This window comes from Puma concolor, chromosome D1, assembly GCF_028749965.1.
Source record: "Puma concolor isolate L17-30 chromosome D1, mPumCon1.1.hap2, whole genome shotgun sequence".
In the NCBI taxonomy this organism is placed as follows: Eukaryota; Metazoa; Chordata; class Mammalia; order Carnivora; family Felidae; genus Puma; species Puma concolor.
Window position 1 is genome coordinate 103,615,882 of NC_141676.1, and position 27,651 is coordinate 103,643,532.

General features: G+C 44.6%; 1 protein-coding gene and 2 long non-coding RNA genes across 9 annotated transcripts in view; 1 reads left to right on the top strand and 2 right to left on the bottom strand.

The window, feature by feature from the left end:
• The window catches only part of CADM1 (cell adhesion molecule 1), a 334,016-nt gene that overhangs the window by 233,352 nt on the left and 73,013 nt on the right, over positions 1 to 27,651 (top strand). The window lies entirely within an intron of this gene.
• On the bottom strand, positions 4,181 to 7,697 carry LOC147576955 (uncharacterized). Its single transcript, XR_015241339.1, has 2 exons — positions 7,618 to 7,697; positions 4,181 to 4,835 (listed from the first exon to the last, which is right to left on the bottom strand). It is a non-coding gene; the product is annotated as an uncharacterized LOC147576955 (long non-coding RNA).
• On the bottom strand, positions 13,928 to 24,949 carry LOC147576956 (uncharacterized). The gene is made up of 2 exons (XR_015241340.1): positions 24,572 to 24,949; positions 13,928 to 14,344 (listed from the first exon to the last, which is right to left on the bottom strand). It is a non-coding gene; the product is annotated as an uncharacterized LOC147576956 (long non-coding RNA).

The following is a 27,651-nucleotide window of genomic DNA, read 5'->3' on the forward strand; positions in this document are numbered from 1 at the left end:
ATGACTTAAACCGAGCAAATAGGATTTTAGAGAAAGTGGGAGGTTTTGTTTTGTTACGATTTTTTTTTTTTTTTTTGATTCAAGGGTCTGAGTAGGGAGGATTATGTCTTAAATAAGAGAATTTAATAATTTTAGCTAGTACTCCATACTGAAGTTTTTACTGGGAGTAGGGCTAAGAGCAGGGAGTATATACAGGCAGATAAGAGCGCCTGTTTTTATCAGTGGGTAAAAGAGGGTATGGACATATGTCCGTAAAGCTTTATTTTAATAAACACTGATTTGGAGCTTTGCTGGCCATCAGCTACCCGTCAGTAATGGGCTTCAAAGAGGCTACCCTTTTCAGTCCCTTTGAGACTTAAACCAATAAAGCAAATCCTGTAGATGGAGCAGGAAGAAGGGGGAAATGTTCTGGAAGGAAAGGGAGGGAGGCCCAGAACTTATGGCTAATAGATTAATATTTATAGACATCAGCATTGGTCTCTTACCAACGTTTATAACTCCAACAGTGGCAGATTGAGGGCTGAATCAACATTTTTCCCCCTCTGTAAAATAATAAATATGTGAAAGTAGCTCTCCGAACTGCCTTTATCATAGGGATAAATCAGGACAGTTTGTGTTGCAGGAGAGACTTAAAACTTATAAATATGTTGCCCTTTAGGCTACTATTCATCAAAGTGTCTGATATGAAATCTAGACTAAAGGCTTTTGTTATTGCGTGTCTGCTTATTCTCTTTGAGAAGTATAAATTGGAAAGAGCACTGTCATTTTGGTCATGCCAGCCTGCCGTGCTGCTTAAATGCATGTCCCTTTTGGGGCGTATTTGAGGAGAAGGAAATAGTGGGAGTAGACTGCTTCACACTTTTACACAAATCCTCCTCGTTGCCTAAACCTGCCTCACAGAAGGCATCATTTTCCAGCAGGAAAAATACAGCACATAACTGCTTGACAAATGACCTATTTTGGCACAGTCAACGTTCTAAGATACTGGAGCAGAGAAGTTGTTCCTTAGAAGCCTCATAAAATCCAGAGGGACCTAAATTTCCTAATTGGGGCTCCTATCCAAATGTGCACCACTGGGCATGGCTCAGGGCAGGTCCACTTTCGCAGAGGGGAAAGGGAGCATGCTGGGCTGGTGACAGATCCTTCGTCACATGCCTTGATAGGTATTATCGTTTACAGAATCTCACGCCACTTTGCAATTCTGAATCTGAATTTCTTGGCTTCTTTGGTTGGGAGTCAGAGTTGAGGCCCCGGCTCTGCCCTCTACTCCCCTCGGTGCCTTTAGATGTTGGATCACATATGGTGTGTGGAACCACCTGCCGTTTGGAGGCCCCCACAGAGTATGTACTAAGCAATTTTCCTTTTTTAACGTGTAGTACAGCTCTTAGTTTTCAAGAACAACTAATTGGGAGCATAAACCTCACTTTGCCCTTGAATGGTTTGCAATTTAGGAGACCTGAATAACAGAAATGGAGGGCCTACAAAGAAGCCGTTGAAGCTTGCTGAAGTTTGACAATTTGCCCACTTGGCTTGGGTGAGCTGCTGGGGTAGGACTGCCCTGAGGAGCAACAGCAGGCTCTCCTCTCAGGTCTGTGCGTTGTTTCTGACCGTGGTCTGGGGGGAACTGAGAGAGTTGGGGAGCTCTCGTTGACCCCTTGGGGTCCGTAACCTGCCCTGTCACATTGCACAGGAGCAAAGTGTGGGTCCCGGGGCTGGTTTGGATTTGCTCAAGCACCAGCATGTCAAAGGTACGCAGTTGACACGCTAAAGTTGCACCAGATGTTCATACATGGAGACTCCAGTTCTAGAAGCCATTCTAGAATCGAGAGATGATTTGATCTGAGGAGTCCAACAGTGTCGGTCCTTGGGGCGCCTGGGTGGCTCAGTCGGTTAAGCGTCTGGCTTCGGCTCAGGTCATGATCTCACGGATCGTGAGTTTGAGCCCCAAGTCAGGCTCTGTGCTGATGGCTCGGAGCCTGGAGCCTGCTTTGGATTCTGTCTCCCTCCCTCTCTGCCCCTCCCCCCCCATAAATAAACAAACATTTAAAAATCAAAACAAAACATTATCGGTCCCTACCTGACGCCTGAGCGTTTTTACCTCCCGTTGCTCAGTGCGGCCAACCAGAACAAGGCAGCGTTGTGATGTCAGGTGGTCCCGTGTGAGGGACTGAAGGGTACGGCTCTGTGGTCTCACTTGCTCCGTCGAGGTGGTGGCAGTTTGACTTGCCAAGTCAAATTTCTCGTACTCCGTACAAGTCAGAATGCCCAACCTTATCACCGGTAACTGACTCTAAAGAGGGGCTCAGGACCGGGAGAGCACAGGTTTTCTCTTTATCAGATGCCTTTAAAGCCGCTTCGCAGCACATCCCTGTGATTGCTAACACCATTATGAAGATTGACAGTTTCATCAAGAAAGCAGAGAAGAAAATCTGCAGACAATAAATGGAGGCAGTGCTGGGCCCTGCTCTGGTTACCCTCAATAGCACTTCCAGAGCACTGAGCTGGGGGCCGGGGGTCCTTCCCTCCTTGCAGACCTGTGGCTTTCCTTCCTTCCTTCCTTCCTTCCTTCCTTCCTTCCTTCCTTCCTTCCTTCCTTCCTTCCTTCCTCCCTCCCTCCCTCCCTTCCTTCCTTCCTTCCTTCCTTCCTTCCTTCCTTCCTTCCTTTTATAGGTAACTATAGGACTCACCGAAGAGATTGCTCAAGAGAGCTCATAGAGAGCGGCTTGTGTTCCTGGTGGTAAGGATTTTTTTTTATTTTTTCCTTTGCACGAAGAGGATGGACTGAGAATAAGCCTCCAGCATTTTCCAGCAACTTTTCCACCTCCCAAGCTGAAATACATATCCCCACATCTGCAAATATTTTAGTACAGTGGCCAGACCAGAGACGCTCGAGTGTAAAAATCAAGAATGTCTTCTAAGGACACGGAATGCCTCCAAATTGTTAACGGCCATCTCCAGCTAATAACTCCCGGTACAGCCTCTTCCCCCCGCTGCCCCTGCCCCGAGCCAGCTGCCTCACAAACGTGTGGGCTGTCGCTGCAAGGCCAGTGGTGTGAATGATTCAATGCAAACCCATCAACACCCCTGGAAAAACAATTCTTGGTAAAGACTTACTGAGATGATTCAGTGAAATCAGCAGCAGTAGGGAGCAGCTGTGTGAAACCACTTCTCTGAGTTTGGTATGTGTTAACGATATAGTCTCACAAGTAAATAATCCTTTTGCGAACAGGACCAACCTCACTTCGTTTTTGTTCCCCGGAGGTCTGAATTCAACCGGTTGACCGCATCATAAATACGATCCTGACCTCCAGGGGGGCCTGTTCCCAGATCTTCCTCCGTTTGCAAGTGTCCTTCCCAAAGGTTAAACTTTCCCCCATAGCTCCATTGCCTTAGCGGCATCATATTCTTCAAAGGCAACAGAGGGGTTAATTGGTTTCTTCAGTAAGGAGACTTTTGCCGAAGAAAGCAATTTTAGGTTAGTTTGTGTAGTAGCCAGGGAAATGCACTGAAAGGGGTGGAACGTGTTTCTGTTGTGCAGATAACCTACATACTGCTTTAGAAATGTGTGATTTCCAGCGTGTGCTAAAATAGGAAGTGCTTGTTTGATTTATCTCCCACAATGGTATGGCATTCTCTTCTTAAGTGGCATTTCGTTCGCAAGCCAGGCACTGTAAATTTGAACTGAATATGTAAGTAAATATCCCTCAAGGAGATAGCAGGCTGGCTGGCCTCCTCGGAGACTGCACTGCTAAAAATGAAGCTTTTGGCTTTTGGAGAAGGCTCCGCACCTGAAATGCATCCGCTTCCAAAAGGGGGCATGATGTACTAGCCAGCCAAACGAGCTGAAAGTCGGTCTCGGCTGTAATTATGGAGAATCACCTACAAACAGAGAAATATTTGGGTTCTGTTTCCTACGTTCGCCCCCAAGCACGTAACCTTCCATTCAATCCGTTGGAACTTTGCTTGGAACTTTCTTCTTTGGGCACATTGCCTCAGTGCACAGCAGCTTGGTGCATCATAACTTTGACTGTAGCATCTTTGCATGGCAGGGACAAAGACAGTGACAGCATTCTATCAAGTCCTAACAAGATTGCCTGTGTGCATAATTGTTAAACTAAAGGGCTGTCGATCCACTGATGTGGAACAGGCGAGAAGCTTAAAGAATGGAGAAAACCCATAATCACAGAGGAACTTGCATCCTGATTTATTATTTATCACATCATGGTTAAAACAATTTCCTACAGTTTTGTGTATTTTTAATATTATTTTGACATTGAATTTTCACCTAATGCAAAGGCAGGTTTCAGAAACTTTTTAAACATTTATATATTCAGGTAGTTGGGGGGGGAATCCCTTTTTTATTAAGATACAGAATACATGTTTATCAAAATTCATCTCAGATTCCATTTAGAAATATAGATATCTTGGGTTTGAGAGAGCTTACTGAACTACAAAGAATGACAGATAGTATTACTGACAGAACAACGTTGTGAATGATAAAAGAACCCAGGAAATGTTTACACTCGTGTGGCTATAAATTAGCTGGTAATAAAAGAAGGAGCGAGCATTAAGTCAGTAAATAGAGAAAAGATGGCACACGGCGCATGTCTCGGCTTGCTCCTTGGGGAAGTAGCAAGCCTCTCCGTGGCCCAGTCCCGCGTGGCCGATGGGGGTGGGAGCCCACCACCCGCACCGGGGTTTCGGTGGCTGATGGGATACAGACCTAGCATTCACCGTGACCGGCTGCTTCTCTGCTCTCCTGGAGATCATCAGCGGAGGCCGTAGGCAGCGTAGAGTAGCCCAGCGAGCCCTTGTGCGTAGATCCCCGCTGATTACTAGAAAAATTGAGAGTTGTAAATGTTGGTTACGATGCGAAAACGTTCCATTTTGCTGCTGCTGCGAGCGGCCTCTGTCAAAGTTACTCTGAAGAATGGCTGCCTAATGCTGGGGCATAGCTGCCTCAATGTTACTTTGATGTAAAGTACAGCGACCGATTCACTGGAACAACTGGGGCGTGTCGGTCCCTCTGCAGATCCGACTGACTGATGCTCACGGCACGCTTGAATGTTGGCCCCCCACCTGCCAAACTCATCTCAAACTTTGAGACGTCAGGTCCCCCTGTGAGTGTGTGGAAGCTGATTGCTGGACCCCGGCCCTAGAGTTACTGGTTCAGTAGGTCTGGAGGGGGGCCTGAGAATTTGCATTGCTAACAAGTGTTCCTCCTGATGGGACACTGCAGTCAAGAGACCATGATTTGAGGACCACCGTCTTACTAGTTTATATGCTCACCGAGAATCAACTTCATGGGTCCTCAGACCGCCTCAAAGAAAATGTTCCAACTTGACACCAAGAGATTAGCCAACGAATGTATAGCTAAATGTTTTCTTTTTTTTTTTAATTTTTTTTTTTAACTTTTATTTATTTTTGAGACAGAGAGAGACAGAGCATGAACTGGGGAGGAGCAGAGAGAGAGGGAGACACAGAATCTGAAACAGGCTCCAGGCTCTGAGCTGTCAGCACAGAGCCCGACGCGGGGCTCAAACTCACGGACCATGAGATCATGACCTGAGCCGAAGTCGGACGCCCAACCGACCGAGCCACCCAGGCACCCCTAGATGTTTTCAATTAAAATGTTTACAGCATCTATTTTTTTGTTGTTGATGGTTCCCACTCTAAGTCATGTTTTTGACTGACCAAATACATCTGGAAAGGCAGGCTGCTGTAGGAGGCGTGTGTGTGCAAATGACACAGGTGGAGAATCCTTTCCCACCGCGTTATGAAGTTATGAGTGCTGGGCCCTGTAAGAATACCCAAAATACATACAGAAAACCATTGTCTTGACAGAGACAGGGCTCGGGCAGCTGTGAGAAGCGATGAACATGCAGGAGTTTTAAAAAATACAACAGCAGGGATGTTCCAGCCAAGGTGCCCGGATTTGGCATGACCCACTTTATACCTAAGACACCAGAAGCCCCGGAAGATTGAGAGCCAGGCACTGTTCTGGGCCCTAGAAAAGAAACCATGAACAAAACACGCAGGTTCCTCCCCTCATTGAGGTTAAACTCATTTTTCTTATGAGGAACCAGTAACTTTCAGTATCGGTGTTGAACTTTTAAAAACAGGAGGATGTGTGGCTTCCTTGGTTTTAATGGGTGAACTTCACTGGTAGAAGCATACTCAGGAAGGGGGTGGGGAGTGGAGTGTGGCCGGCGTCATTATGCCGTGTTTCAAGTGCAAACACGGTCGAATGAATGCCTGAAGTTTTCCTTAATTCTGACTGACTTTTCATTACTAACATAATGATTTGCATGCATGCATTTCCTTCCAAAGAGATGAAAAAATACGACCACTCACATACCCCCACGGTGTTTCGCTTTGGTGACTGCGAACACCCTACTTCCAGCTCATCCTCGCTTTTAGGTGTGGAAACGAGGACAGTGAGAGGGCCTCATCGTCATTATCAGATACCAGCCGGTGTTTATCAAGTCAGGCCCAAGGCACATGTGTCTTTGGTTTTTTTGCTTTTCTTTTTGTTTTTGTTTTTGTTTTTGTTTTTTTGCTTTTTTTAAATGTTTGTTTATTTTTGAGGGAGACAACAGAGACAGAGTGTGAGCAGGGGAGGGGCAGAGAGAGAGGGAGACACAGAATCCAAAGCAGGCTCCGGGCTCTGAGCTGTCAGTACTGAGCCTGATGCAGAGCTCGAACCTGTGAACCGTGAGATCACAACCTCAGCCGAAGTCGGATGCTTAACAGACTGAGCCACCCAGGAGCCCCTCGTTACTCTTTTTTTAAAAATATGTCCAGATCCTACCATTTTCTTCACTTACCACTCTGATTCAAACTATCATCTTGCATGTAGACCAATATTTTACCTTTCTAATTGCTGTAGTATCCTCACAGCAGAGGAAAAGCCCAAATTATGCCATGTTTCTTGCTTGAAACTTGTATTCCTTCTCATATTCAGGGGAAAGTCAAGCTCTAGTGTGTTCTACAAGATCTTACATAATCCCGAATCTTCCTGTATCTCTGACTTCCTCTCCTACCACTCTCCGCCTTGCTCACTCTTGTCTAGTCATTCTTTTTTTTTTTTTCTTTTTGAAAACAACAATCTTATTTCCACTTGCAGGCTTTTGGTGCTTACTCTTTCTTCTACTTGGAATTCTTGCCTAGATCAATGACTGCTTTCACATCGTTTAAAAAAATATTTTAACCTTTATTTATCTTTGAGAGACAGAGAGCCAGAGCACGAGTGTGGGAGGGGCAGAGAGAGGAGGAGACACAGAATCCAAAACAAGCTCCAGGCTCTGAGCTGTCAGCACGGAGCCTCATGCAGGGCTCGAACCCATGAACTGTGAGGTCATGACCTGAGCCGAAGTCAGACGCTTAACTGACTGACCCACCCAGGCGCCCCGTTTGGCTTAACCTTCATGTCAGTCTTCTGCAATGGGTTTTAATATTTCTATTGTTGATGGCAAAGTGGAGGTTTAGGTTACATAATGTACTCAAGGTCACAGAGCTCGTACAAGTGGCAACAGGATTTGAGTCTCAGTCCTCCTGACCCTGCCATCATTACCATAGATATACTTCCTTGTGTTCCTGGAAAACTAGGTCTCTCACCTGCATTTTGCACTGAGTGTGTTCCGTGGTCTTGAGGTACACCTGTCCTTGGTCACTACGGTACATGACCGATGGCAGTGACTGTTCTAGAACTGAAGGTGCCATCTATTAGCTCATAGAAGGGAGCCATTTTTGAATGTTTGTTTTTTCTAATTGTGTGTGTTAAGTAAAGTGATTGGACAAACAGTCCTCTCCCGCCTGCTAATCTGCTATAAATCAACCTTCAGATGTTAATAAAACAAGTCAAGACTGACAAAGGAAGTTCCATTTGTATTTTAAACTCCCAATTCATCAGGGTCTCCTCCTTTAGATCTTCTGTGAGAGTGTCCTTGGTCTTAATGTAGCTGGAAGATAAAACACAGATAAAAGAGCCATTGTCTCAGAAGAGCATCAATAAAAAATGAATGTTGATCCTAATTGAGTAGTATTTAAACATACGGGGTGGAGGCAGCGGTCTGCAGGGAGCATCTAAGTCTGTTAGAATTTGACTCTGTATCTCATCTTGCCCCTCTTGCTACTGTGCCCTCACCACCCAGCTGCCTTAGGAGAATGTAAAGTGTCACGCTGGGATTGGAAAAGAGATGTATAGACACAGACTACAGCAGATCCCCAGATCTTCTGCTGTTCTTGTCCTTGCTTTGAAACAATGCACTTTCTCCCTCTTTATCTTTTTCGAAAATCTGTTTCTAAAATGTCATTCCAGGGGCGCCTGGGTGGCGCAGTCGGTTAAGCGTCCGACTTCAGCCAGGTCACGATCTCGCGGTCCGGGAGTTCGAGCCCCGCGTCGGGCTCTGGGCTGATGGCTCAGAGCCTGTTTCTGATTCTGTGTCTCCCTCTCTCTCTGCCCCTCCCCCGTTCATGCTCTGTCTCTCTCTGTCCCCCAAAAAATAAATAAACGTTGAAAAAAAAAATTAAAAAAAAAAAAAACTTAAAAAAAAAATAAAATGTCATTCCACTGGCTCATTTTCTCTTCTGTCCTTTTCCTGGCTTGGCTGTTTCCATTGGTTCCTGGTAGCTTCGTCTTAAGTTGCCCCTAACTGTCATGCTGGGGATAACAGAATGAGCGCCCAGTGGCCAAAGGTGAGGCAATTGGAACACTAATATTAATAACACTAGTATTGGATTATAAAGTGAAGAATAAAATAAACATCCATTTGAGTCCGTACTAATCTAAATAAATGGCGGAGGAAATAGGAGAAAAGGGAAAACTCTACACAGAAGAACTTCAATGAAAGGAGCGAGAGAAACAAAATTGCCACTTGAACACCACAGTAGTAATAACTGCAGGCAGGATCCACCAGTGAATGCTCAAGCGAAAGAGTGAAAGTTTAAGGAGAAAAATAGGATGGTCACATGGCCTCAAAGTATCTTCCCCCAAATATTTATTAATTGCTCTGCTGGTCTTAACATGCACGTGTGTTCACAAATTCTTTGACGCCTCTCCCTCTGGGAGGTGCAGCTGAATACCCCTCTTTCCCGTGAGTGTGGGCTGGACCTGAGTGGCTCTGATCCTACCAAATGGAAGGGGAAAAGTAGTCATTTCCCGCTGGAGAAGCCCGGCCTGCGTCACCTTTGCCACGGGCAGGGTTTACATCACGTACCTCTGTATCCCCCGGTACTGATGGGAGGAGGAGGGCCCACCACCTCTGCCGTATTCTTGCCTAAAGCCATGATCTCAGCCCCTCAGGAGAGAACATGAAACCTGCCCGGAGGGACATTCTACTGGACCTTCTGACCAGTGCTTCCTGAGACTGTCCAGCAGATGCAGTAGTATATCAGTAGTATCATACAATGTTAATTTCTTAGCTCTGATAAGTAAGGTGTTGACATTAGGGGAAGTATATGAGAACTCACTGTATTATTGTTGCCACTTTTCTAGAAGTCTTAAAGCATGTCAAAACGTTACTTAAAACAAACATCTCAAGAGCACAGGGAAGCTTGAGGTAATGAAGTTGTAAGGTTAATTCTCTTATTACTCATTCATTCACTCCACAAATATTTGTTGCCAGATGCCAGATGTGGGGAATGCGGAGGATATAGTGGCAAAAGAGAGAAGTGGGCGCCCTTCCTTTGCATAGCTTGGTACAGCGCCTGATTCCAAGGAAATAGTTGCTGATCACCTGCTTCTCTTAGTGGCACAGCTTCGTGGGGCATGTGGCAGTTGGCACGAGTGTGGAAATGAGCCAAGTGGGGTGCTAGGGAAGCACAGGGGGCTGGCACATAACCCAGTCGTGAGACACCGTGAAGGTTCCCTGATGGCCCTTCGTAATAGGGGTACACCCATCGTTTAATCCTTCATTACAAGTGTGTTCAGTGTTTTCTATAGGAATCGCATACCTGTGACTTAAATTTTGAAGTTGATTTCATTCTTTTAGATTCTGAATGCCTTAAAAGTAAGAATAAAAATCATTTGTTTTGTGTGCCTCAGATCCTAAGGGATGCCACAGAGTTTGTTAGGGGGTCAAAGGATCTTCAGATTCCTTTAGGTTGGAGTCATTATCTTGAGTTATGTTTAGCAACAAAAAATACATAGCACGGAGTAGATAGATGGCTGGTTCTTTAAATTGAATAGTAAAAACTTAGAAGTACATGAAATTTTTGATGTTATGAAGATGTGCTCAAAATACGCTGAAATCAGAACCAATATTTATGCAGAAGGATTTTCATTGAAGCATTTTTTTAAATCGTAAAACTTAGACATGTCACTTCGTATATATTCAGATTGTTTCTAAACGACTTTTCTGGGCTGTATCTATGATGTACTCTAACACAGTAATTAAGAATTTTAGACACACACATTCCATATAGAGCGAGAAAAAGGAACACACTAAAATATCAGTGATAATTATCTCAGAGTTGTGGGATTTTCTTACTTATACTTTTTTGTTTTACTTTTACTTCCATCAGAATGTATGATTTAATAATTAGCATGAAAGTTAAAATTTGAGAAGGGTATTAATTCTTAAAATCGCTGGTGTAGAGGTCCCAGGACTCCTAATGCAGTCGTTGAATAACAAATGCTTTCAGTAAAATGAGAATCCTTCCAGAGCTCAGGAAAGCTAGGCAAAGGCAAAAATCATCACTTCGTAATAGCTTCATTTTTGTGCACTCTTTCTCAGTTTGCTTCTAAGTAACATATTCGGTGGTTTTTATGAAGGAGAAACCTCGTGCCCACGATAGGTACGACCTCGGGACCCTGGGCCCACCTGGTGGGTGCTGTCTCGCAGCTTACACATCCCTCTAAGTGCTGGAAACTACCTGGCCTGGGTAGCAAGTGGATGAATTGTACGTTGCCAGTTCCTACAAGATACCGATAGTGTCAATAAAAGCATTTGGCAATCTTTTTCTTAAAATTGATTTCAACGTGGGGAACGAGCACGGCCATCTGTCAGTGTCAGCCATCCTCATGCGGCCATTTGACCCGCTGTCAGCAACCGTAGCCATCGTCACCCTGAAAAGGTAGGTCTGACCTAGGCCACCCAGGGGCCACGAGGCGCAAAGACGGAGACCCTCTGGCCGCATTGGCAGCTTCCTGATACGGCGAGCTCAGGCTACAAACCAGGGAAGGGCAGAGTTGTTAGAGTGCTAAGCCCTGTTCGCCCAGGCTTCTTCTGTGCACGTGGGTCATTAGAGGCTGTGCTAAGACCGAGCCAGAGAAGTCAGTCCAAGCACTTTCAAAGAAGAGGGTAAAGACGAGCTGTCATCCTGAGGATGGGCCAGACTGATGGAGAAGCAAGTTAATTGACTAAGGTGCCAGAGCTTGAGGTAGGACTGAGCAAATGGGAGTCTGGAACCAAGGTGAAATGAGGAGAAAAGGCGTCGAGCCAGGAGTGGGAGAGGGAGGTAACTGCGCAGAAGCGCAGCGGGGCGCTTAGCGTGGCAAAATCCCTGCCTGGAGTCCTTTGAGGAAAGGCTCCTTTCCTCCACTTGGGCTGTACTCCATCTTAAAGGGGCAGGCCTCTAACAGGTTGGGGGTGGGGGGAGGAGGAGGGGGCCCTAGGCCTGTTTTCTTCTGATAAAGCACCTCTTCCCTTGGGAGGAAAAGAAAATCAGAAAGTTGACTTGCATGTTCTTAAAGATTAAAAAGTAAAATAAAACCAAAACAGATTTCTAGGGCATCTATAACTATCATGTGGTTTTCTTATGTAGAGAGCTATAAGCATCTAAAAAATAAAAAAGATGTGGGGTGCCTGGGTGGCTCCGGTCAGTTGAGCTCGGGGCACGATCTCGAGGTTTGTGGGTTCGAGCCCCGCGTTGGGCTCTGTGCTGTTAGTGCAGAGGCTGCACTGGATTCTGTTCCCCTCTCTCTCTGCCCCTCCCCAACTGTCTCTCAAAAATAAATAAAATAACTTAAGAAATAAAAAAAGATGCGCCTTTTTACCTTCATTTTCCCCCAAGCTGGGACCTTGCCTATTGAAAGATGGATGGAGGCAACAAAAAAGTATAAAGGAACCTACGATACCTCCTTGGATTCGTTGAGCCCTTGCCTCCAGAGAGCTCAGATATCTCACTGATCTTGGTGGCATGTGTAACAAAAGTAGAGTTGTGGCCTCTTGGCCTCGTGTCCCAGTGTCCGTGACGAGCCAGGCTAAAACCAGGGCTGGTTTTGGACCCAGGGCCTGGTTCTGAGCACCGCCATGTTACATGACCCAAATCTTAAACAGAGAGTTGAGATCCAAAGCCAGCTTGCGGAGAGGCTGTAGGGCAACGAAGCTGGTGACGCGGTGCACCTCCGAGTTGTCTCTTTGACCTGTTCACAGGCCTTTCATTGAACCTTGTTTACCATGCTTTTCTTGTGGTTTGTGACAGATAAGAACCGTATTGATCCCTAGCATCTGCTGGCAGTAACCTTTGAAAGGGCAGGCAATACATCACCACAGAATTGTATCTATCAATATCGGAGTAATAGAAAGACAGGCATGACGTGTAATCACAACACTGCTGGCAGATCACAGATCGGAGGCGATACAGCACTAGGAATGGGCAGCAGAAAGGGGACACGGGTTAACGTTCGGATAAAGTCGGGGGGCTGACACGTAGATGGAAAGGACAAGATGTGGCCACGAGGAAAGTTCTCATGGGAATGGTCATCCCCATAGAGACCTGGAGAAGTTCAGTATCTTGTCCACATCTATACAGCTAGCAAGCGGTGTAGCACCTCTCTCTGAGCCTCAGTTTCCTCATCTGTGAAAGGGCCCTGGGGGAAGGATTCAGCGAGATGTGTGCCAGTCCTCAGAGTGTGGTCCCTGGATCAGCAGCATCAGGGGCACCTGTGAACTTGAAAGAAATGCAAATTCTCGGGCCCTACCCCAGCCCTGCCAAATTAGAAACCCTGGGGGGTGGGGGAGGGCAGCAAGTGAGCCCTCTGGGTAATTCTGATGCGTTCCAAAAAAAGTTGAGCAGATGTGTGCAAAACCACCACCACAGTGGGGTGCCTGGGTGGCTCAGTCAGTTTAGCGTCTGACTTCCGCTCAGGTCATGATCTAGCGGTTTGTGGGTTCGAGCCCCACGTCGGGCTCTGTGCTGACAGCTCAGAGCCTGGAGCCTGCTTCCGATTCTGTGTGTCTCTCTCTGTCCCTCCTCCATTCACATTCTCTCTCTCTCTCTCTCTGAAAATAAAGGAATAAAATATTAAAATAACAAAATAAAAACCTTTCCTTTAAAAACACAAAACCAAAAAACTACCACCACAGTGCCTGGCACAGAGCTAGGATTCAAAGCAGCAGCATTTCATTGGTGCTTTTATTATTTGCATTATTTAGTCGTACCATGTATACGAATCATTCTGTTTGTGAACTCTACAACCCTCATCGTTTTTTTAATCATTAGTATTCATAGGGAAATTAGTGGTAAAAAGAATCAGTTTTTTGACCGAGAAACATTTGTGACCTGTAACTGATGTCCTAGGACAGGATATAGAATTCCCGCAGTCCTGATTTATAAGGCAAGAGGACACCAGCATTCTAAAGGTTAATGTTCTCATATGTGCTTTGGACATATTAGTGCTTTTGACGTGTCGGGAAGCTTCCAGCCTGGACAGTGAATGGTGCTACAATTTAATAACATAAATGGAGTCTGTCTGATTCTGTAAAGAAACGGCCTTCCTTGGGGCCCAGAATATATAGTCCCTTCTGCAGTTACACTCACAGTATTTTTAATCATTTCATGTTTTTATTATATCCCAAGTACAAGGTGCTACAAAGCGTCCCTGGTGCTGGCAGTCACTCAAAAATTGACAAATCTAAAAAGTGAATAGAACAGCAAGTAGCCCATTAGGGGTTTTCTTTTTTTCTTTTTCTTTATTTAAAAAAAAAAAAAAAACTTTTTTAAAAAGAAAAACTACCTTATAATGTTGAGAGGGTTGATTTTGGCATCTTATCCATGAAAAGTAGTAGTAATAAAGTTGCCCGATTGTTGGTCTTTTCTCTGCAGAAATTATGGCTGCGCACAACTGTGGGGGTTTAACTGTGTTTCCATGAAGTACGTAATTCACACTCTAAATGTGACAAGCATGACTGCCCATAAACCTAACGACTTTTTTAAGAGCCCAAAATTCAGAACATTATTCTCTCTGAAACTGCACTTTAGTAACCCAGCAGAAAACCGTTCAGAGATCTGCTTCCACTGCAGTAAAGGCATCTGGGCGCGCCAGTGGTAAAAATGCCGAAAGCCTTCAGACGAGAACAAATCTGTCGGGGGAATGAAGTGCCAGCCAGTTGCGATTGCCCTATGTTAAGAAATAGAAAGAACAGAAGCTATAAGACGTGGCAAGGACCATTGTGCTGCCCCACCCTCCTTCCCCCACAACCAAAAAAAAAAAAAAAAATTATAAAGGCTTATTTGGAAACCTACACACGGGTTCAAATTCTGGGTACGTAAAGCCTCAGAATGTTAGGAAGCAACTCCCCCAAGCTTTTCAAGGTGAGTGTTCTGAGCAGCTGTTAAGGATGCCATCAGCCTGGTCCGGGTGGCAGGGCGCATTCCGGGCTGATGCGTGGATGTTCATTAAGAGGCCACGGGGAAGTGACACTTGCTTACCTCTTCTTCCCCTGAGCGTTCTACGAGGCTCTTTCTGCGCCCGCTTCTTTTCCGCCTCCAGCTTAAGGCTCTTACTGTTTCTCTTAAGCTTCTGTTTATGTCATTACCTGTATTTTTGCAGCAAATTTTATCTACAGACGCAGAGTGAAAAGGCCCGCCGTAATGGGTAGGAGAGCTTTTTTCTCCCCTCCCTTCCAATCACGTAGTTGGATTTCATCACTTTTGTCGCAACCTCAGCAGCCTCTTTGCGGTTTTCATTGTGGACCACTTGCTTTATTTCCCTATTTGTTGTTTTGTCACCACCGGCTCAACACGCACTGGCACAGAACATACAGTAACAGTAAAACCGGAGAAGTGAAAATGAAGCAGGTCCCGCGTGTGAACTGACAGACCCACTAGGTGGGAGCTTGTCGGCTACAACAGTTTTTGCAGCGGAATGCACAATAATGTGTTGGCTTTGGTTGCAGTCGGGTAGCTGTTGTGGGAGAGGATTTTTCATTTGTGTAACGGTTCCTCTGTGAAACTCAAGGAAGAATACTAGATTCTAGTTCCCGTTGACTTTGAGAATGATCCGCATCAGTTTATCTTCACGCGAACTTGAATGTTTCAAAATCTGTTTTTAAATACGAAGTTGCTGAGGAGCCCCTGGGTGGCTCAGTCGGTTGAGCATCCGACTTCAGCTCAGGTTGTGATCTCGCGGTTCATGAGTTCGAGCCCCGCATTGGGCTCTATGCTGATGGCTCACAGTCTGGAGCCTGCTTCAGATTCTGCGTCTCCCTCCCTCTCTGCCCCTCCCCTGCTCACACTCTGTCTCTCTTTCTCTTAAAAGTAAATAAACATTAGGGGCACCTGGGTGGCGCAGTCGGTTAAGCGTCCGACTTCAGCCAGGTCACGATCTCGCGGTCCGTGAGTTCGAGCCCCGCGTCAGGTTCTGGGCTGATGGCTCGGAGCCTGGAGCCTGTTTCGGATTCTGTGTCTCCCTCTCTCTCTGCCCCTCCCCCGTTCATGCTCTGTCTCTCTCTGTCCCAAAAATAAATAAACGTTGAAAAAAAAATTTAAAAAAAAAAAAAAAAAAAAGTAAATAAACATTAAAAACAAAACAAAAAGGGGTGCCTGGGTGGCTCAGTCAGTTGAGCGTCCGACTTGGGCTCAGGTCATGATCTTGCTGTCTGTGAGTTCAAGCCCCACGTCGGGCTCTGTGCCGACAGCTCGGGGCCTGGAGCCTGCTTCGGATTCTGTGTCTCCCTCTCTCTCTCTGCCCCTCCCATGCTCATGCTCTGTCTCCCTCTGTCTCAAAAATAAATGAACATTAAGAAAAAAAGTTGCTGAAGCCACATTTGTCCCTGGAGAATCACTTGGTAGTGCTTCATGACCTTCTTTATCCCATGACTCACTGATGCACCAGTTTCCTTGAAACAGGTTGTTAGAGGAACACACCCTGTTCTAAGGTCTTCCTTGGGTAAGCCAGCAGTCTCCTGTTTGTGCACACGATGTCAGGGAGCAATTAGAATTACTGGGCTCTAGGCCCGAGCTCCTCAGACCCTGCGTATGAATGATCGGAGTCTGTTGTTAAAATGCAGATTCTGACCCAGGAGGCCGATATGACTTTGAGATTCTGTATTTTAATAACATCCCTGGGATTTACAAAACTGCCACTGTTCCCACGCTGAATAGCGGGGCTCTAATGGGGGTGGGAGTGCGGGACACAGGTTCCCTGATTATGTTTCTGGTACCAGTGAGCGCTACCAAAACCCATCTCAGCGGCGAATAGCAGAAGTCATGAGAATGTGTGTGCACTTGCCTTGTAACTCCTTTATAAAGTTAGCTCGCTGCTGGTCTTTCCTGACCACGCACTGGGGTTCCGTTGAGGTGACAAAGGAACAGTCATTCCCCTCTGCAGAATGGAAAACCTGCTGATGCGAAAGCCCATGTGCCTCACTCACCTCGAACATTCTCATCTCCTTGCTCTTTCTCCTCCACCCTGGGCTCTGCTGTCCTCTCCCTTACTTCGTGACCGGCTCTTATCAGCTGTGAGCACTCTGGCAGGAGTCTCTTAACTGATCTTGGCTCAGGCCCTTTCCCTACCTGCAGTCTTTCCTCCCTCTCCTCCTAGACATTATCTTTCAAAACGCAGGTGTGATCGTATCACCTCCTGGATTAAAATTGCTTACTAGCCCCCTATTAATTACAAGATAAAGTGCAAATTCCCTGGCCTGGCATACCATGCCCTTCAATACCTGGACCTAATGACCTTTCCAGAAAGCGTCCCTTCCTCTCACTTTTCAGAGCGCGCTACACTCTTCCCTTTCTTCTAAACATGTCATGATCCTTCTTTGAAATGTCTCCTCTTGCCCACTCTAGGACCCGTACCCCCACCCCGAAGGAGTCGTCCCCCCTCGGCCTCCTCCAGGCTCCCACAGCACATTAGAATACCACTTCGTGTTGTCATTGTGCGTACATGTGTCTGTCTCCCTCAACATCGGGAACTTCTTGAAGCCGGGTTCTTTCTCCGTCGAGCACTAGAGACACAATACTAGGCCCCACGTCTTTCCAAGAGCCTTGTGAAAATGTTTGAGCCGTGCCAAAGAGAACTGTTGGCTTCAGAACGAAATATGCGGTTGGAATTATCATTCCAAAAGCACAGTGACAGAAATCACTTGCAATTTTTTATTCAAAACTATACTTAAGGTGGGGCATGGTACACCTTAATCTATTTTGATTTCTCTCCTGCAATGAGAGTGTCCGGGACCTGTGAAGGTCTTAAAACAGCCCTTCACTTAGGAGCTTCATTCGAAAGCTTGCACCAAACGATCGCTTTGTAAGCCGACACTGTGTGATGCTTTGGAAACACAAAGGTGAAGAAGGAACCTAGGCTGGGGAGCACACGACCCGTGTGCCAAGTCTCCTGCAGCACAAATAGGCTGCTGGTCTCATCTGGTTCTCAGAATAACCTAGTGAGAGCGATACTTGTATGCCTGTACTACATGTGAGAAACCTGAGGTTTAGAGGGCTAAGGGAGCCTCTCCAGAGTCTGGCACCAACATTTGAACCCAGATCAGCATCAAAAGAAGGAGACAGCCCACAGAGTCTCAGTGTAGTGAGTGCGGAGACCAGGGCAAGTATAAGGTACCATGAGCCAGAAGCCTAGAAACCTGGGGAGACATCGGGGTTCCACAGAGACAGCTAAAGACTTTGAGCTGGATCCTGCAGGACGGGTAGGGATTCCTCCACGGTCAGCTTCCCTGCTTTTATAAATAGAATAGTAATGGGTAGTTTGGATCAAGTAATGATAATATAAGAAATTAATGTCAATACCTAGTGTCAGTCCCCAATTTCTTTATTGATTTGCTTCTTACATCCAAAGGTCTATTTTTCCCTAAGAACGTCTATTAGTGTCAAAGTGTAATTGTCGAACTAAACCAAATATTATTTTGTCTATGCACTTTTCTTTCCTCCAGTGTCACACGAAGGGGGAAAAAATCACACCCCCTCACGCTTAGTAGCACAGCACTTAGTTGAAGGTTAGGTTTCTAAAGACCTCAGATACCCTGGACACACCCAGGAACTCATTAATAAGCAGGAAAGATCTCAACGCCAGTAGCTTTCGCAAAGCTCTTGCACTTAATGATAAAGGAAAGAATCGTCTGCGAGAGGTGACAGCCAGCACTGGAGGGAAGCGACAGAGGACACACACACAGGCCTCAGTGGCTGAGATTATTCAGAGAAGGGCCTGGTAATCCTACACATTCCGTTAACTCCTGGGGTCTTCCCTGGATGGAAGCACAGGACAAGAAAGTGGGGAGGTCAACAAGCTGTGTGGAAATTGCTTTTGTTCCATTTTGTTTGTTTTTAATATTTTTATGCTTATTTTTGAGAGAGAGAGAGAGAGAGAGCGCGCGCAGGGGAGGGACGAGAGAGGGAGAGAGAATCCCAGGCAGGCCCCACTCTGTTAGCGCAAAGCCTGACGCAGGGCTCACACCCACAAACCAGGAGATCATGCCCTGAGCCAAAGTCGGATGTTCAGCCGACAGAGTCACCCAGGTGCCCCTCGTTTCACTTTAATTGTGGCATTTAGAGATCCATTGCTACAGAAGGGTCACTTCTGTGCAATATTCTAATCCCTCAGGATGGCAGCCAGGTTTTCCACTGAGGATGCTGTGTAACCTGACACCGGTGACCCTTCACATCCTGAGGACACAGGATTGTCCTCAGAACTACACGTGGTCCTACAGTTAAATGGGGGAAACCCAAATACAAGTCATGTGTTTAATGCTGTAAACTGAACCTAATTTCAGATATCCAGCCCTCTGCCTGCACGTGCTGTCTGCCTTATACTTTTCTTGGGACAGCTTTAGTTTGCCCTTTAACGTAAGTGATGAAGATGTTTTTAATCTGCTCTGTGTTGGTTTTTTTTTTTTTAAGTTAGCCTTAAAATGAAAAGAATAATCGCGAGAGCTCTGACATGGGAAAAATTGCAGTGAATTCTGGACAATTGTCAGAATTGTTGGAAGGACCTGGATATATAGACAGAGGCCGCATGGAGTTAGTGATGATGCTAATGAAGAAGTCGGTGGAGAAGATTCTGTCACTTACTTAGCATTTTTTGGAGCTTACAAAAAAAATACCGTGACCTGCGTTTCCTCCCTCGATTCTCCCAACAACCCCGGAGAAAGATACTGTTTACCCTTTCTAAATCTAAAAACAGATTTAGACTTTCAGAGTTGCTCCCAGTTGACCCGCCAGTAGGCTTCAAACCACAGCACAAACTCCTGTTCTCCAAGTCCTGATGGGCTCATTTCTCCTCCAGTACCCACTTACGAGGGAAAGACCAGGCACGTGTCCTTGTCACTTGTCTCTAATTTCAGCGATTAACCAGCAACCCACACTCAGATGATGCTCATCAAGTCATTTTTTATGATGGCACCAGTGTAGATGGTTACAGTGTGTATCTGACTGACACAGGCTTTGCGGGGTGGGGGGAGGAGGGTCTCAACAGTCATGAAAAGTAGAATCTGGCATTCCTTTGGCCACTCTCCATAGACAGTCCGTTCTTCAGACCCTGACATCACAGGAGCTTTCTCACTCGCATGCCCCCTCCAGACTCAGCTGCGACCAGCAACTCAAGAGCCCAGAGGTGAAAAACACCACCACTTGCTTTATGACTGACAGAGGATACAGGGAATAACTTACCAATAAGGGCCTTAGTCACGGACCCCGATTTTCCAGCTAAGAAATTGTCAGTTCATATAATAGTCCGAAGCTACTTGGCTTCCTGGTAGGAGATGTGAGTAAGTTGAATGTCGCAGCATTATTCAGCACGATGATTATCATGGGTTTACAGCTGTTTCTTGCACAAACCATATTACACACACTCGGCGTACTCTCTAGAATGAGAATATGAAACCTCCATCGCCTCCCATCTCCTCGTTTTCTGTTTCTGTAGTAATGTCAGTTGAAGCTGACATTCACTCTAAGTCCATATCTGATGTGTTCCAACTGATATCCTCACTCGCTTGTCCTGTCGGCTCTAAGCTTTAAATTTGGAAGATTTTCAATGGCTCTTGTTGGCAGGGAAAATGAACGAGGAGATGTAGAGAGAGGCTTGCTGTTGCAGCCAAATTTCAGTCACGTAGCTTGTCAATACTAATGAACACCCTCGAAGCAGATACTGTAAATGCTTGAAGGTGCAGTTGAGCCGTCTTTGAATTCGGACCCTTTGGCAGAACAGGCATCTTTCCGCTAAATACCGAAGGGCCAGTGTTTAGGCTGTGGGTATAGAGCACGTAGAGCTCATCTTATGAGTGTTGCGATATTAGAACGCACTGATTGCTGCTAAGCTTCCCCTATGTGCTTGGAGTATTACTTTAGTTTTATTCCTAAATCACAGAAATGAGGTACAGTAGATTCTTCCAGTAGTTCCCCTCTGTTCTTTTGGCATCATAAAGCCTCATTAATATCGTGTAATTGTTAATAGCACCAGATCTAGAGTTAAATAGGCACGGGTTCGGGTATCGGTTCCAACCACTCAATTAACCTCGCGAAATCTGTTTCTTCGTCTGTATAATGGGGAGGATGCTAAAATAAAATGAACCCCATAGCGATTATTGCGAGGGATAAATGAGAAAATGTAAAGAAGCATAGCGCCTGGCACATAGAAAACATTTAAAAAATATATTAGGTATTGTTACCAGGCCGATGATTAAAATAATACCCCCTCAGGAAATAGTGGGAGCTTTCAGGATATTAAAAATTTTTTTAAATAATAATGAACACTGTGGAAAAGAAATAATTTGTTTCTCTTGCCTCTAGACTTAGAGGAAAGCAGTCACTTCCCTCTTCTTCCCTGTGTATAATAATTATTGTTACATGTTATAGCCTTGTGATTTTAAATATCTTATACTTATTGTTAGTCTTCTGACGTCCTGGAGGCAAATGTGAAGAAAAAAAGAAGAATCCGCTTTGAGTGAGTCCAAGCAAAAAATGACCCAAGTTTAATCATGGTACCTCTTATCAAAGGGAAAATGATATTAAATTAGGTGCTTAAAATCAGAGCATAAAAAATAAGCGAAGTACGTGGGCCCTCTTCATTGAGACTTTAGGTTGGAGTCCTAAGGAAATTCAATTTAAAGTATTTTACAGAGGAGCAGTTAGTAACCGCAACTGTCACAGACAGGCTGCGTCTCTAATCAGCTTGTGACTTAGGGGCATTGACAAATATCACTTACGTAAAAGTAACCACAGTAGAGTAGGCCATCCACATAGCCTTGAAATCCTAGATTTTTCGTTTGGTTAGAAAAAGATGCAACATCGTATTTCCTTGCAGGGTGAGAGCTCACTGGAGGCCGTTGCAGTGTTATGTTACAAATGGTTGGGCTGTTAATAGGTCTTCTGGGGTAAGAGAGAAGTCCAAGTTGCCTTGAGTCTTTTTAGGAATAATATAACCTAATGTTTACATCTTCTTTTGTGGGTTTCCAAAAATTTCAGTATGTATTTTGAGTTTTAATCATGTAAATCTTCACCTTTAGTGATGAGTAGCATGTGGTTTGGGAAAAGTAGATAGCTCTGTATGTGAATTAAGATTGTCGATTCCCGTCATCCCAGGCCTGAGCTGGTGTGGACCCAAGACCACCCTGTTGGAGGGTGTGAGAGCCTGCGTTTTGTCAGCTACCAGCTTCTGTCTCCAGGATCCCTCCCTGGTGGAATATGATTTTCTTCCCCAAAGCCCATGCGCACAGACAGCAGAATTTCGCACGCCCAGCTCTCCCTCTACGAAGTCGTCATTTGATCTATCCCAGGGAATAGAATATCGTATTATCAGTTCATTAGCGGAGCGGTTGAGGCACAAGATCAACAGTTAGCCTTCACATTTTGTCTAACAGAAATAATCTGTTTTGAAATGCTGGAACAACACCCAGCTTTGAATTGCTATGGAGCAGCTCAGTCTAAAACTGTTCATTTTTTTTCTTCTTTTGCCATAAACGAGCATCACAGAATCAAATCCATTGAGAAGAAACTACTTGCTTTGCCAACACAATTAGTTTTGTGAGAAGCCTCTGTCTTCAGATCGTTCTCCTCCAAAGTCCAAGTTGGATGGCAGTCGTTATTTTTTAATGAACGTTTTTAAGAGCCCCCTTTCTCCCAAGAGCCTCTAAGCAGATTTAGCAGGCTTAGAAGGCCTCTTCCCACAGGGTGACTTCATTGCCATCCTAACCAGCAAATAAAAGTGACTTTTCGACGTCGAGGGTTCCTTTTTTAATTCTCGTAAAACCTGTCCGCGGGGGGGGGGAGTTTTTCTTCAGGGTTGGGCTCTCCTCCCTCCAAAAACAGATGCCATCTTTTTCATCAGCCAAAAGCCACAAAACCTGCCCGGCTATGAAAAGGAAGTCGTGGCAAAAACAAGTCTAGGATTTTCACCTTTCAGTGTAAAGAGCCAAACAATTCAGTGATCATTACTCTTTTTTTATAGCTTATTTGTACGTTCATTTCTTTGATTGCCCTTCGTTTCCTTGATAAGCGAAATTTAGTGGAAAAGCTGGTTCTAGTCCTTAGTGGATGGCTAGGACTGCCGATAAACATCATCATAGAGGGGATTGCACCTCTCCATTTTATGGGATACGGCAGCTTAGACCTTAAGAGTCATAATTGCTTGGCCCCTTTAGTGCTGGGGGCTCTGATTAAAAAGTCCTATTGAGCTCAGAGTCTTTTAACAGGAAGGCAGCTAATGTGATGGTTACAATTGAAATAGCACAGGCACAGACACTATAAGTACTTTCTTTTGTCCCTGTCTTCCTTGGAAAGAGTTTTCACACCTCTAATCAATGTTTCCTTTCACACAAGAGATTCTCCTCCTATATGTAAATACCAGTTGGACTGTGCTTGACCTCAGCTCTTCAGCCCTAATGTTGAAAACCAATAGACACAAAGGTAAAAACAGCTTGATTTAAAGTTAAGACTCTGGGCGCCTTTGGTTCCGCATGGATCGGGGATCGCTCTCTTGGAAGCAAAGAGCAGAAACAGCAATTCTTGCAAATGAGGTAGTACAAGATTAAAGGATTTCATGGGGACAGGGGGAACTTAACGTAATTCTTTAAAATAACGTTTTGTCCTCTTTTAAAACCCGATGGCTCCGGTTTCTAAGTTGATGGCAGAATTATCCAAAATCTTTTTACCAGGTAAATTTTGTTGGCCTTGGATACATCAAAAATTAGCCTTGGGAACCGTGGAGGTAAAATCTGGCTGTGCTGTTTCATAGCTACCCCTTCCAAAAGCAGCTTGAAAATACAAGGGATTTGCAAGGCCTGAGATTTGCAGGACTGGACCTTTGTATAACTTGGTGTGGTTGATGTTTAGTTAGACCCTGAGCTGAACGCGTTGTGGCCAGCCATGGCCACCAGCATCAATATTCTTGGCTGATCTCCCATTATGTGCATTTTGGAGTTAAAGGTGAAATTCCATCTTTAACCCCCTTGTGGTTTTCTGAACAGTGATTGATGAACCAGATGTGATTCCCTGCAGACCTTTCAAAGGGTAGATGAAGGATGGAATTTCAGCCTTTTTTTTTTTTTTTTTAAACCAGGCCTTTTGCTTAATACAGCTTTTTAAATTAATGTCCTTTTTTGAATGCCAGGAAAACAAAGGGAATTTCTCAGAGTGCATGCAGCCTGACACAATAGGCCTTAATTGGTGTCAAGGAGATGTTACGATGAATGGGGAAATGCCCATTTAGCTGATAAGACTGAAAAGTGGAGCCTTGTTACGAGCTGTCATCTCAACGTGTATTTAAACTATAGCAAAACTGAAACATATTTGCCATATAGATCATAATGACTCCAAAGGAGCCATTATACTCTATTATGTAATTACATAATCAAAGCATGCATAGTAATCAGCTTTTGGAATTCAATGCTAATCAAACATACCTATAGTATGTGTTTAAGCTAAAATAGAGAGCGTTAATTTGCCATTAGTCAACTAAACAAGAATGTGTATACAGAATATTCATGAATAGCTTAATGTGGTGTCAGATGATATTTTTTTGTTTTGTATTCAGGGGAAATCAACAATTTTAATTGAAGAAAAAACCAGCACTGAGGAAGATTACTCTTCAGCTTGCCGTTCAAAAATTTGCCTCACCTTTTTTTAACTGATTATAAAAGGAGATTAGATTAAATTCGGTGTATTTTTCCTTCCAGAAGCTCAAGTGACACGACACTAATTCTATTGTAGGAGATTCTTAATGAGATCCTGACCATCTCCATACCGTAGGATATATAGCGTTCTAGATGCTACCTGTAAAACAAAGCTTAAAAAAACAAAACAAACAAACAAACAAAAAAAAAACCTTGAGCACCTATCACTTCTGTAATTAGAAACAAATCCATAAATGTTATTCAGAAACAGCCAAGAACAGAAATACTTTGGTGACCCGTTAGGAGATGTGGCCTCTGCTTTTGGCCGGGCCTCAGTATCTTCATCCATGAAATGAGAGCGTTGATCCCCCCCGTTCCTTTCAGTTCTGTTGACCTTTGATTTCATAAGCGTTCTGTGAAGAAGAAGGGGACACAAATGAAATGTTTTGGTCGATGTTGCAGTTATTTGTGGACTCGGTTTATTCGAACTCCAGGCTTATGAGCCGTGCAGTTCGCATTCGTAATTACTTTGACCAGGAGTAGCAGTCCTTGGAACAGACAATCGACATATTTCAACTTCACTGTTTGGGATAGCAGAACATGGACGGGGATCAAAAAGGTTAAGAGAAGCTTTGTAAACAGCAGACGGATTGAATGCTTTTGATTTTAAATAAATATTCAAGTATCCACAAAGGTTGAAGTATCACCTCTCTCTGAAATAAAGAATTATATTTATGTTGAAGTGGGCTTGCCCTTAACCTTGGTGCATGCTGATGGACTCCTCCTTTTGGACACTGGTTCTCACTGTCTCTCGTCTACACTTTGGATGACTGAAAACGTTCCTGTAATGTTTAAATGGGACTAAACTCTTTCATCAAGAGCCTTCGTGGCTTGAACTTCAAATAATTTATTTTCAAATTACTTTTACTGTAATTCTTATTAATTCAAATAGGTTTCTGATTTGATATAAAACGCTGTAAATGCAAGGAACAGTTTAATGAATTGAAAGATAGGATTGAGTCTTTTAAAGGAAATGTACAAAATATGCTGACAATAATTGCTTAGATAGAAATCAAATCTTAATGGCTTTGTTAATGATTTGTCGTGAACACTGTGTTTACGTTGACTTGGGGGAACATACGCATTTAGAAAGATTTTTTTTCCCTCTGGATTTCAACAGAATCTTAATTTTCTTTTCCTGAAATGTACTCATGTCTAGTGCTAGCTCTCAGAAGCGTCCCAGGAATCACCAGGCCTCTGTTGGTGATGGTTTTGTTTGGGTAGAGGTAAGGGTTGGGCACATACTTTAACATGGTTATAAAAATGGGGATCTCATAGAAAGGAGAATGGAGGAAAGCCATTTGAAACTTTAAGACACAGAGGGCTCCAGATGCCTGGGTGGCTCAGTCAGTTGAGCGTCCAACTTCGGCTCAGGTCATGATCTCGTGGTTCGTGAGTTCGAGCCCCGCGTTGGACTCTGTGCTGACAGCTCAGAGCCTAGAGCCTGCTTCAGATTCTGTGTCTCTCTCTGCCCCTCCCCTGCTCACGCTGTGTGTGTGTGTGTGTGTGTGTGTCTCTCTCTCTCTCAAAAATAAAGTAAACATTGGGAAAAAAATTTTTTAAAGACACAGAGGGCTCACAGACTAATAAAATATAAAGTTCTCATAAACAAGTTTTTTGACTCTTTGGAAAGTCTAAACTTAGATACCTCTTAGAGGAGAAGAATTCATAGTCCTGAGCCTTTAATTAGTGCAAAATTTCCAGAACTGTGGTGGCTCCTTGAAGTTAACGGCTACGTTGATCATTGGCAGGATTTTTTTTTTTTAAACAATCTGTATTTTTGGTTTGACTTTTGCCTATTTTGATAGACAACCTGACTGTGCTGATTTAATGTGAGGTTCAGTCTAACATATAGCAGAGTTGGGGGGATTAAAAAGGTTTCCCTGATACAATTTTGCTACTGAAGGAGTAGGTCAGGGGACTCTATTTGCTCTTTCTCTGGGCAAACTATCTTCCCACTTAAGAGTGCTCGGCGTTCCTCAGTGTCAGTAAGAGTTTACATAGTTGCCATAGTATAAACCAAATTCTGTTCTAACTATGACTTGCCCTTTTATTATAGACTTGACTGGAGAGACTCCCCCGGTGTAAATGAAGTGCTTTCTTGATCAACAGCCAGGCCGCGGGGGCGAGCTCTCGGTGCTGGCCAATGCCCGCCATGCACCGGTAATAAAGGCATTCTCCAGGGGCAAAGTGTGCTGAGTGCTGAAAGAGAGAAGCAGTAGTAAACAAGGTGTTTTACATTCAGGACAGTTTCTCTCTCATCTTGAAGTGTGTAATTGTGTTCTGGGTAAATTATGGAAATAAAAAAAAAAATATCAGAAGTTGCTCGTAGGGAAATAACCCTCTTTAAAAACAAGTAAATTTTCCAAGGCTGAGCCAGTAGAACCTTGGCAGCCGATCCCGATGTTGGCTGGCTAAAAACTACAAACCGTATGGGGCCAGAGAAGCTGACGGAACTGGGTTCAAACACCAGCTCCGACACTTAGCTGAATTACGCTAGGAGACTTGTTTGAATGTTTCTGGGTCTCAGGTTCTTAGTCTCTGACGTGGCGATATTGAGAACTCCAGGAGTTTGAGAGGGAAACGTGTGCAGAGCGACCAGCACAGTGCCTAGCACTGTGTAGACGTGTGCTCCCTTCCCCGTTTCTCATCTGGGCTTCTGGCTTTGAGATTTGCCCCGTCACCCCCTTCAGGTGGCCATATTGTGGATGGAGTAGAATCCAGTCAGTGCTAGTGTGTGGTGTAACGCCATTTAAATAGAGCTTCTAGGGGCGCCTGGGTGGCGCAGTCGGTTGAGCGTCCGACTTCAGCCAGGTCACGATCTCGCGGTCCGGGAGTTCGAGCCCCGCGTCAGGCTCTGGGCTGATGGCTCAGAGCCTGGAGCCTGTTTCCGATTATGTGTCTCCCTCTCTCTCTGTTCCTCCCCCGTTCATGCTCTGTCTCTCTCTGTCCCAAAAATAAATAAACGTTGAAAAAAAAAAAATTTTTAAAAATAAATAAATAAATAAATAGAGCTTCTAGCAAAATGAGGTTTCAGGAAAGAATCCATGAGTTAAGCCACTTGACTAAGGGATTTATAAGCCAACGGCACCCCCACCCTCCCTCCAGCCCTAACCAACCCCGCTGAAATGGTCTTTACTAATCAAAAAAATTTTTCTTCTTTTCTTAGACAATGTGCTTTGTCTGTCTTGTAAATAAATGTCCTAGCAACTTCTAGTTTACTGTGGGAAACTTGCTCGTGAGTGAACAGGCTTCTCCAGTGCCAGTGTTGTGTTTTTAGAAATTGGGGGGGGGGGGGGTAGCAAAT